General features: G+C 36.6%; 1 protein-coding gene across 2 annotated transcripts in view; it reads right to left on the bottom strand.

Moving 5' to 3' along the window:
• The window catches only part of kdm6ba (lysine (K)-specific demethylase 6B, a), a 99,755-nt gene that overhangs the window by 75,538 nt on the left and 12,162 nt on the right, over nt 1–12,055 (bottom strand). The window lies entirely within an intron of this gene.

Genomic DNA, 12,055 nt, shown 5'->3' with positions numbered 1-12,055 from the left:
CACCATTACAATAGGACTGAAAGTATAGCATCCATTCTGTTTATAGATCATTTGCCTGCTGTACATGCTTCAGTAATTCATGTGCTACAAATATCCTATAAAACAGACTATTACTAGTATAACTTATTAGTATATATTAGTATTGAGAATGAGAGAGAGAGAGAGAGAGAGAGAGAGAGAGAGAGAGAGAGAGAGAGAGAGAGAGAGAGAGAGAGAGATGGTGTGGGTGGGGCTGAGTGCTTTGATCTAATCTACTGTATCTCATCAACACACTGTACATCAACACGCCTACTGTTATTGTTTTTAGATGGATCAACTCACAGGATTAGGGTTATGTGTATGCATTTATCTACTGTAATTGAGACACTTGAATCTCACATTAACAGATATTGATTCTGCTAAAGGGAAGCTACAATTTAGAGGAGAGAGAGGAGAGTTTTATTTTTAACATGTGTATTTCTCATGCTCCAATGCTTTGGTATAAATTGGAGAGAGAGAGAGAGAGAGAGAGAGAGAGAGAGAGATTTCCAGTAAATGTACCTTGAAATATTGAAATTTATATGAAATATAATATATGAAACAGGGCTGTGTATCGTCAAGAATCTGCCGATGCAATACAATACATATCACTATAAGGTGCAATGTGATACATTGTGATTCGGTAAGCTAGGTGATATATTGCAGGGCTCCAGACTAACTTTTTTCACTAGGAGCACAGTGGCCCCCAACTGAAAATTTTAGGGGCGCAACCAGAAAATTTAGGGGCACACACCATAAATCAACATGCTAACCAAATATTCACATTTCTACAAATTTTCACTCTATTACTAATAAATACTTTAATGATAGATGCAGAAAGTACAATGTGCTGTTTCAAATTCAGTGTCACATTTTATTGTGCACTTTTGGAAAAAAAGGTCAAATTTACTGGTTGCACATGTGCGACTGGATGTAAAATTCAGTGGCACACTCTCAAATTTTAGGGGCAAAATGCCACCATTTGGGGGCAGTCTGGAGCCCTGTATTGGTCTATTTCTTATTTTGAAAATATAAGAAAAAATCATTTTAGAAAAATCTGTCATCAACAAAACACCACCATATGCAAACATTTGAACAGCACTTTTATCCTACATTACTAAAAGTGAACGCTAACATTAGTGGCGCGTCCCTATGTGAGTACTTCCTGTCATTCTTGACGTTTAGAGATAAGAAGAATGCTATAGCGATCGAGATGTAAATTTAAAACGATGCCATGGATCTTAACAATATTGCAGTGTTTTGTTTGGCGGTGGGGAGTCGATATAATATAGCCAAACTAAATATCCTCAAACATAAGGCTGGGCAAAAAAAAATCTTTTTTGGATTAATCGTTTTTTTTTATGTGGTCGATTCAAAATCGATTCTCAAAGGCCACAAATCGGTTTTTTTTTTTTTTTAAGAAAATACCTGATCCTGTTTGATCCTGCGACTGTTCTAACTTTTTCAGCATACATTTTTCAATTTGCATTAAAATTATATTGTATTTAACATAATTGTATGCATTTAAAATAAGAGATGGGTTCTGTTTTTATGTACCTAAAATAAAGATTATAAAACGGGCAGTTCTGGTTCTTCATTCTGATTGGTTGAAACGCGTTCTAAGCCGTGATAAAATACACCGGTAACCTCACGGTTCAGACCACATTACATAAGTATCACTGCGCCACTGTTACTGCGTACTGATTTATGAAAATAAACACCAGTGTTTTTAATCATATTTTTAATTTGTCTACAATTGCACAATTAATGGCGATATCCAGATGAATGTCAATAAATATTGTTGAGTCATCTCGTCGATAAAGAGAAAACGTTGTCTGAGGATTTATAACTCAAGTTTATACGTCCGCTATTATCCACTGGGTGGCGATCTTACCCAACTTAAACACTGACGCATTCACTGAAAACACCGTGTAGTACTGTTCATGGCTCCGTCTGAATCTGATCTCTTACTAAAGTTCTTCACAAAAATGGAATTATCTCCGCTTTTAATAAAAAATTTGAGAGGTGATAAGAGATCAAATGAAGGTAGGATGAAATGTTTTTTTGTTTGTTTTTGTTTCAAAGCGGATGGTCTGTTCTTTCATTTGATATTTTATGTTTATATAAAGAAGATAATTTTCTGGAAGGCATTAAACTAAAACTGGGTGGCAACTTAAAAAAAAAAAAAAACGCTGACGGGGAAAGAGTTCAGCATGCTTCCAAGCATATTTGATCATCACTTCAACAGTTGCACGATATAAATGTTAATGTATAAATTAGATGAATGGTGATTTATAAAATAAACACCACAGTCTTAAAACATATTTTCATTGTGTCTTTGCTGCATCTGTGTTGGTTGTGAACTGCGCTCTGTTTCAGTCACACTTGATTCTGAGGAACTACTTTGTTTGGCGGAAGAGTAATATTTGTACTAATATAATTACAACTTTTTTGGGTTTTATTTTATATAATCCCGCTAACGTTATGCATATGAAGTAACCGTTTTATAAACGCAATAAACCCCTCGAAGCGTTGGGTTACCAGTGCATTTTATAACAACTAAGGGGGTTTAGGCTCTCCGCTTCGCGTCGTGCCTAACAACGCCCCTTAGCTGTTATAAAATACACTGGTAACCCACTGCTTCTCGGGGTTTATTGCTTTAGTTTAATATACAGGTTTGTGGCTCTTCATTTCTTTTTACTAATTACCCACTTGTAAACTTATTTTTACTTGTCTTTTTTATAAATATAGTATTTGTATTAAATCTATATTCATTGAGTTGAATCAAGAATTGAGTATAAAAATCAATCCAAGAATTGAAATCGAATCGTTTTGATAGATTGGGAATCGAAATCGAATCGATCTGGAACATCTGAATCGATACCCAGCCCTTCTCACACGTAAGGAATAATTGACGACGGGCCATTGAATTATAAGAAAATTATGCACACCCAAGATGCGATGCGGCACGACGCAAACCCGAGTGCCATTACACCGCGGTTGTGCATTATTTCAAATAATTCAAAGGACCGGAGTCAATTATTCCTCTTATACCACGGTTACCACAAACAGTGCTTATGTGCCTATTTTTAAGACATTTGACAAGTTAGGTGTGCCGATTATCAGAAATTAACGCATACCCACAGAACATTTCTCAACCAATCAAAATACAGCATTCAACCGACCCGTGGTATAAATAATAATAATGTATACACACTCCTAATATGAAATAACTTTTAGCTGTTCAGTATTTCACAGCAATATTTCAATGGAAACATTTTGCAGTTATTTCTGTCTGATATAATTTATTCAAAGTGTTTATTGGTCCGAAGAAACAATTATGTATTTCTACTGTGACAGCATTCGATCCTTATTGCTGCAGACAATGACACTATATTACTATAAGGACAAAGATGAAACTAAGACAAACATAAGATGCATGAGGAATAGTGATAGTATAAATAGCCTATATATGTGTAACATTTATGCGCTTATTGTGCAAGAATTGGGACACAGGTTAAATCTGAAAAATTAAAGGAACAGTATGTAGGATTGTGGCCAAAACTGGTATTGCAATCACAAAACTTGTGGCTAAAACTGGTACTGCAATCACCCAACTGGTGGCCAATACACAAAATGACAACATAAACATCAGTTGAGGGCTGCAACTCCACTTTTTAAATGACAATATCTTGGCCAGACCACTGTTGTCAGTGATATAAGTATTTGAAATGAAAATGATTTCTTAATGTCTAATGACATATCAGGGCCATTTTATGATTAATTGATATAAATTTCTTACATACTGTTCCTTTAATATTTGAATTTAATGAGTCTTTATGATTTGATTAGTTTAATAACAACAGACGTGAATGGTAGACCCTATTTGAATACATAAATATATGTGTATATTAAGGGGAAGTGCTTGTGCCACTAATTTGGGGTCAGTGTTTAAAAAGTGGGTGACTGAGGGTAACACTGCCTACGTGATACTATACGCATAGCTCTTCGCACACGCACGCACGCACGCACGCACGCACACACACACACACAATGTGGCTTAAACATTTAGTCCTACCCAAAAACACTTGCATGCACACACTGATAGAAATTCACACACAAGCCGAGTCAAAACAACTCTGCACATTATACACACACACATTTATACACTGCTTCAGAGCTCCACACCAAAGAACAACATGAAATATTCAGTGAATTTTTCAACATGTGCTTTATTCCCCCAGCACGTGTAGAAGTGCAAAAAACGAGAGAGACAGGAAGGAGGGAAGGGGGGATGAGATGGAGTCAATGAGTGCAATGGTAGAGCAAGGGTGAGAGAGAAAAACCCAGCTGACTGCTTTCCAAGCAACTCCCCCTAGCAACAGCCCTCACTCAGTCTGTGCCCTATTGGCCGGCTGACAGGCCGCATCACAATGCCATAAAGGACAATCAGCCAATGAGATGCCGCTACGGCCCTGAGCTGAGGGAGAGCGGAGCTTTTTGGATTCCATGTTCACCATGGCAACAGAGACCTGGCCCTGCACAAAACACATGGCTACCAGTGGACACATGGACTGTTGCTCTTTTAGGAATCTCTGTAGCATGGCATAATGTTTGCACACACACGGGCATCTGGGCACTAAGGAAACGCAACAAGAGTTTAAAAATAACTAAACAGCTAAAGTACTGTTTTCTACATAAAATCATCCTATATGATGTAGTCTGTGAAAATTTAATCATGACAGCGTAAGATCATCAAATCAATGAGTGAAATCAAACTATGATGCTAATCTCATAATTCGATCGACTTTAGCCCGGATTATGTGCTCAGTGTTCAGTGGTTTTCTATGACCATGGGGACTTTGTATGAACTACTCTGTACTAAAAATAATGAAAATAATACAAACTAAAAAAAGTCAATAATCTAAATACCCTAAAGCAATTCCAACAATAACTATTTTCCTTCAAAATACTGTACATTGACAGTGTAATGATTTTCATCATCATGCATCATGCACATTACAGCATATATGTCATCAAAATGATGCATCATTGCATCATAAAGAGTTGATCTATTCCATTCCTCGATGACAACACCACCCAACTTCAAAACAAATCCGACCAATCAACGCCGCTGGCTGATCTCATTGCATCCAATCAAGACATGCGTTTGTGATCCATCCAGGACACAAACAGAGTCAGACGAAACAAACATATCAAATGTGTAATATATTTACTGAAGAACAAAGACGGTTTGGAAATCTTGTAAATGTTTAAGGATCATAAGCCTGTTAAAGACTTTAATCTTAAGAAACCCAGAGGTACAGAATCCAAAAAAGAGAGATAAATGGGAACATCTACTCGCATGTAAACAGTGTGATTGTGTGTACGCTCTTTGTTCTCAAACTGAATTAGAGTCAGTCTCAATATTTCTCCAGTTCTGTACAGTAAGAACAATGCTACTGCATTCACAACACACACACAAACTTTCAAGAATGAAGTGCGTGTGAGAGAGTGAGTAACAAAACGATCCATCTGTTACTATACAACACGTTGTTCACACATAACACATACAGGCATGTGTTAATAAGGTAAAGCCTTCAGAATTAACAACAGATAATTAATGTCACGCAATAACTTCCCTGTGAGCTTTGAGCTACTGGTAGACTCCCATAACAACTGTCTAATTAAAGCTAAATTAATTATATACTCAATATAATTGCATTTTTGACCAGATGTACACAAATATCATAATAAATTGATTTTAAACGTGTAAGACAGAGAGAGAATCAAATGTCTCTTTTTAAGGGACATATCATTAAATCTGACTTTTCCATGTGTAAGTGCTATCTTTAATTGGGTCCCCGGTTCTTCTATCAACCTAAAAAATGTAAAAAAGACCAACCTAGTAAATTAGTTTTGGTAAACCATTCTCTGCAAGCATATGAATAAAATCATTAAGGTCATTGAAATTTGCCTACACTTGTGATCTTATTATATTAAAGGTGCAGTGTGTAAATTTTAACGGCATCTAGTGGTAAGGTTGCGAATTGCAACCAATGGCTCAGTCCACTGCTCACCTCTTGCTTTTGAAACACATAGAGAAGCTACGGTAGCCGCCACCGGACAAACATGTCATCGTTGGAGACAACTTAGTAAAAAATTTGTCTGTTAAGGGCTTCTTTAGAAACATGGCTGCACAAAATGGCGGCTTCCATGTAAGGGGACCCTCTGTGTATGTAGATAAAAAGTCTCATTCTAAGGCAATAAACACATAACGGTTCATTATGAAAGGTCTTTATACACCCTCTGATAATTAAGTTTTGTATAGTATTTTGCATTTCTGTCAAGAGATCCTTCTAAAAATTACACACTGCACCTTTAATACCACCCCTTAATCTGCACTATCCAACCACGACACTGCCATTTATTGCAGAGATAGAGAAATAATTGACAACACAATTAAGTTTCAATTTTAACAAACCGCCATTATGGCGATCAGTGTTTGCATTTCATCAGCTTATTTAAAGGATACACCCAAGAATGGCACATTTTTGCTCGCACCTACAAAATGGCAATTTTTTACACGCTATAATAAATCATCTATATGATATTTTCAGCGAAAACTTCACACACATACTCTGCGGACACCAAAGATTTATTTGACATCTTAAAAAAGTCTTGAGAAATGTCCCCTTTAAGACATTTGATACTTAGGACCAGTGTTGGGTAAGTTACTCAAAAAAAGTAATCCACTACAAATTACTAATTACTACTTTAAAATTGTAATTTGATTACATTACTGATTACTACATGCAAAAAGTAATCTAATTACTAATTACTTTACTTTTAAGTTACTTTGACAACATCAAATGTAAAAAACTACAAAGTGAAACTGTCAGAAACAAGGACAGATAAACCCAAACTCAGTGTTAATGTGAAAATGTTTCTTGTAACATTTGAAAACAGTAGTGATTACAGTGCATATTTGAATGCTTAAAGCTATTTTTGGTGTGATTTTGCCCCCTCCTAAAATTACTGGTCATATAGTGATCCAGAAATATTTGTAGCTTTTATAATAAGTTACAGATGTTTAACATTTCTCATTAAACATTCTACATTCATTAACATCTATCTATCTATCTATCTATCTATCTATCTATCTATCTATCTATCTATCTATCTATCTATCTATCTATCTATCTATCTATCTATCTATCTATCTATCTATCTATTGTAGCAGTGTTTAAAATGATGTTCTTGGATGTTTATTACAACTCTGTTCTGTAAGGGTTAACGCTGAGTTTCTGTTCTCTTTGCCATGTATTCCCTGAAATGTGATTGGTTAGTGCAACGAGGGGAGGGGTTTTTTGTTTTTGTTTTGGGCTATGATGTTGTGCACGCTCTGGCGCGGGCGCGCGACTGGATGTGCGTGAGCATCGTCCTACGGGTGCTCTGTTAAAATAAAGCCAGCAGTTTACGGGTGCTCTGTTAAAATAAAGCCAGCAGTTTAGTTAAACGAGTGTCAGTGCATTTCTCTTGAATGCTACACTATCTACATTCATTCGCGGTCGCGGAGACAGAAACTATAGTTTTAACACGTCGTCGCATTCGCGAGGGCTTTTTGGTCAAGTTAAAGAATGTTAATATTCATGTTAGTTCGTTAAATATAACAATTAAAAGTTGTTTTGGTAATTGTTTAAATAAACATATGATTACTTAATGCAGTGCACGCATTGAGCTCATGATAAAATAACATAGTTAAATAATGTTAACAAATAAAACATTAGTGATTTAAAAACACACCTGTACGACCGCTTCTAGCAGACCAGATGTCATCGCGCAAAGCCCACTCTGAAATGCCAAGGTTTTGGACATGTATTGTCTGTATTCCACTTGAAGGATCAACCACCGCTCACATAGCATCCATTTGCTTGCGTCTCAGACGAGTAAGCATATGCTCGTTAACTGACGCTGCGCGCATGCTCGCAGACGTTGCCGTGCAATGGCAAAACGTCATTTTAAATACATTTTAATTAATTTTTCAACACTTAATTTGTAACGCTAGTAACGTAATTTTGTTGTCATTGGTAACTGTAATCAAATTACATACATTTAAAATGTAAAGCGTTACGTTACTGCGTTATCAGGAAAAGTAATTAGAGTACAGTAATGCGTTACACAGTAACGCGTTATACCCAACTCTGCTTAGGACCTGAAAACCATGGGAAAACAATTATTTTGAGCATCTGAACAGAATTTGATCTGTTATTTGCGGTAGGAAAAGCCTACTGCAAATAACAGCTATTTTAAGGAATATAACAAATATAAAGTTTCGTTTTACATTTTCTTTACAATATTATGTCCAAGACTATCACACCTTAATGATATGACTACAAAACACAGAATTAATACAAATGCAATCCATTTTACACCTTAAAAAACCACAACCTTACATTAAATCTTTATCTTTGATTATGTTGTTTACTCCATCAGTGTTTAGGTTGACAAGCGCATTTACTTATAGATGTGAGTTTGAAAATGTGTTTACACAGCAACTGATAGTCACAGCTGGAATACTGTCCGTATGAATAAGCAACCAATGTCAAGCCCATTTCTATTCACACCTGACGCCTGTAACCATAGTGACGGACATAAAGATCAAAGATTGCTGCTTTTATGTCAACAGAGAGTATTATTTTCACATTTGTCTTTGTGTTTTACTATAGTAGGCATGATTTTGTTTCTAAACAGCACGTATGGTTGACCACACAATAGATTGAAAAAAAACAGGTGGAAGGAACTCCAGTGGAAAGAATGACTGGATTAAATATTGACGATGGAGACTCACTTTATATCGTTGTGAATTGTTACAAAACGCAACGCTCATATGTAACGAGCATTATGTTTATATGAATTGCCCTACAGTAAGTGCCGCCTTTTTTGCATAAACATCGTCTTATATTTTAAAGGCGAAGTAATGAATGGTGTATTTGCATTTTGCGCGGGAGTATAAGACGCATTTTCCGTTTTCACAAGACGCATTTATGTGGCCAAATGTAAATGGAACAGTTTTAACAAATGAGATAGCTATTCGTTTAGAGAAAACACAAAGTCAAAATATAAAGGTACAAAGCTGTAACTGGGGCAGTACCCTTTAAAAAAGGTCCTATTATATACCATTTAGGTACAAATATGTATGTTTGAACTGCCAATATGTACTTTTGAAGTAGCCTACTAATATGCTCTTGCCCTTGCACTGTTGAATCTATGAACTTAAGTAAAATATCACACTACAACGCATTATGAAGCAATATTTTGCACAATAATTTGCCATCATCTTTATCCACTCCCACAGAATTTCTGACTATTACTGGACAGTCTCGCAACGTGTCCGTTTTGCTCCCGCAATGTCTGCAGCTACATATTATATCATGCGTGTTCGACTTCCAACATCACTGCACAGACTGATTGGTGTATGACATTATGGCACTAACAAATGTCTGTACTGACTTGCTTTTTATTTCCAGTTTTAAACTTCTTCTCAACTGTATTTGTTGATCCACAGCATTTATTTATTTTTTTGCCCGCCCAGGCCCGCAAGATTTCTGTTGGGTCCCGCAGGATCCCAATGCAGTCCTCTAAGGGTGCGTTCATACTCGTAGTTCGGTTCACACTGGGATTTTATCAACAAACCTAAAGATAACAAATCTTAAAGGGCACCTATCGACCAATTCACGTTTTTACATTTCCTTTGGTGTGTAAGTGTGTATTAGTACATGTTATCGATATGCAAAAGGTACAAACCCCAAAGTAAACGATGATGTGAGTTATCGTCTCCAAAGTCAATTTCTTTTCTTGGACTACAACAAACACACAAGTTGTAAGCAACAATTTACTTCCTGGGATTGATGATGTAGACAAGTAGGGCTGCAACAACGAATCGATTAAATCGATAAAAATCAATTTCTAAAAGAGTTGGCAACAAATTTGATAATCGATTCGTTGTGTCGCGCGACGCAGAGACGTTTAATTATATTTAAAAAAGAAAAACTTCAGTTAAGTGCGGAGCGAAGTGAACACACTCGGTCTCTCTTGCGGCACTGTTGCTTGCAGAGTTCGGCGCCTCATAGACAGGGCGGAGAAAAGATAAAAAACTGTGGAGGTAGAGGAAAACCACATGTCAGTGTTCAACTCCTCCAAAATGTAAGCGTGTCACCTGGAAGCTAGCCGGCAAAGAGGTAAACAAACAAAGACGACAAGCTTATGCTTTATGGAGCGACGACAGCGGGTAAAAAAAGTTTCTAGAACCAGTAAAAAACTTCAATGACAAACTCCAATGATATTAAACAAAGAAATAAAACTTTGATAGAGTTGTATGAACGCTTTCCCCATCATGGACCTGTACGGTAAATCATCGCGCCGTCACTCTCCTGCTGCTCTGTACTGCGTGCTCCAGCTCATGGCGAGCAAGGAGACGCACGTGCCCGGCCCAAAATACAGTAAGTGGCACCTTTTTTGCATAAAGGTCGTCTTAAATTTTAAAGGCGAAGTAATGAATGGTGTATTTGCATTTTGCGCGGGAGTATAAGACGCATTTTCCGTTTTCACAAGATGCATTTGTTTTGCCAAATATAAATGGAACAGTTTTAACAAATGAGATAGCTATCCGATCAGAGAAAACACATAAAGTCAAATATAAGGTACAAAGCCGTCACTGGGGCAGTACCCTTTATAAAAGGTCCTAATATGTACCGTTTAGGTACAAATATGTACCATTTAGGTACAAATATGTATGTTTGAACTGCCAATATGTACTTTTGAAGTACTAATGTTAATAAAGGTGTACCTTTTTGAAAGGGTACTGTCCCAGTGACAACTTTTGTACCTTTATTTCTGAGAGTGTACTCGTATACTATCTTTTTGATCCCATCAAGAGAGGCTTCTTGATGGGAAATGCATCCTAAAAAAGTATATATATTTGGTATATATATGTGTATTTTTTTGTGTTAGTCCATTTTTATTTTATTTTATTATTATTGTAACAGCTCAGGTGTGTTCAAGGAGCAACATGTTTGTGCAATTTCTAAAGCTTTTAGTTCTGTTTTGAATAAGGGGTTGGAAATGAATGCTTTTCTTGTTTTTTGTTTTATATCCGATTCATCGAAAAAATAATCAGCAGATTAATAGATTATTAATATAATCGTTAGTTGCAGCCCTATAGACAAGACTGACATTGTCAATTCCTCCTGCTTTGGACTCACGGACCGTAAGTTAACTCCTGTTAGCATTGCATTGTGAGCGAATCTTTCAAACATGGTAAGGAGCGTCACTTTTCCGGCTGACGTTAGAGGTATTCAGTCCAATCACAATGTACAGATTAGCTGGCCAATCAGGGACACAGAGCTTTTCAAATCTGTGCGTTTCAGGAAGAGAGTGAAATCTGGAGCTACAAAAATGTACTGTATGTGGAAAATAATGTGCTTTTTTAACCATAAACCACGCAAACACATTGTAATATACCAAACACACAAAATAATGTAGTTATTTAGCAATTAAATATGTGAACTTTAATGCATAAGAATAAGGTCACAACCCGATAGGTCGGCTTTGATAATAAATTTTTTCATGTTATTTTCATCCCAATGTAAAATCTTGTGATATCACCTGTTTTTGGTTCGTTGTGCTGTCTCTGGTGCGCTCACATATCAGTCGAACCTCACCAGTCTTTGTTTGGAAGCAGACCCACTTTTCGATTCGCTTGATTAGTGCGTACTAAAGTTTGGGTGGCAGCATTCACATACACTCATATGAACCGCACTAACTGAGCAATCGCACCAGAGTTCGTTTTAATCGAACCAAACACTTCAAGTATGAACACGCACAAACAGACGTGACAGACAAGTTGTCCTGTCTGGTTTTGTTCACACAGCAGGACTTCTCAGAAAATGCATCTGGGAGTCAAAATCATGTAGAGGTGCAAGATTGGTTATAAAATACAACCGACCGCAACCATTTAAGGACCAAAATACAAGAT

The sequence above is a fragment of the Paramisgurnus dabryanus genome, chromosome 2 (assembly GCF_030506205.2).
Source record: "Paramisgurnus dabryanus chromosome 2, PD_genome_1.1, whole genome shotgun sequence".
Lineage (NCBI taxonomy): Eukaryota > Metazoa > Chordata > Actinopteri > Cypriniformes > Cobitidae > Paramisgurnus > Paramisgurnus dabryanus.
This window is presented reverse-complemented; position numbering and strand designations above follow the sequence as displayed.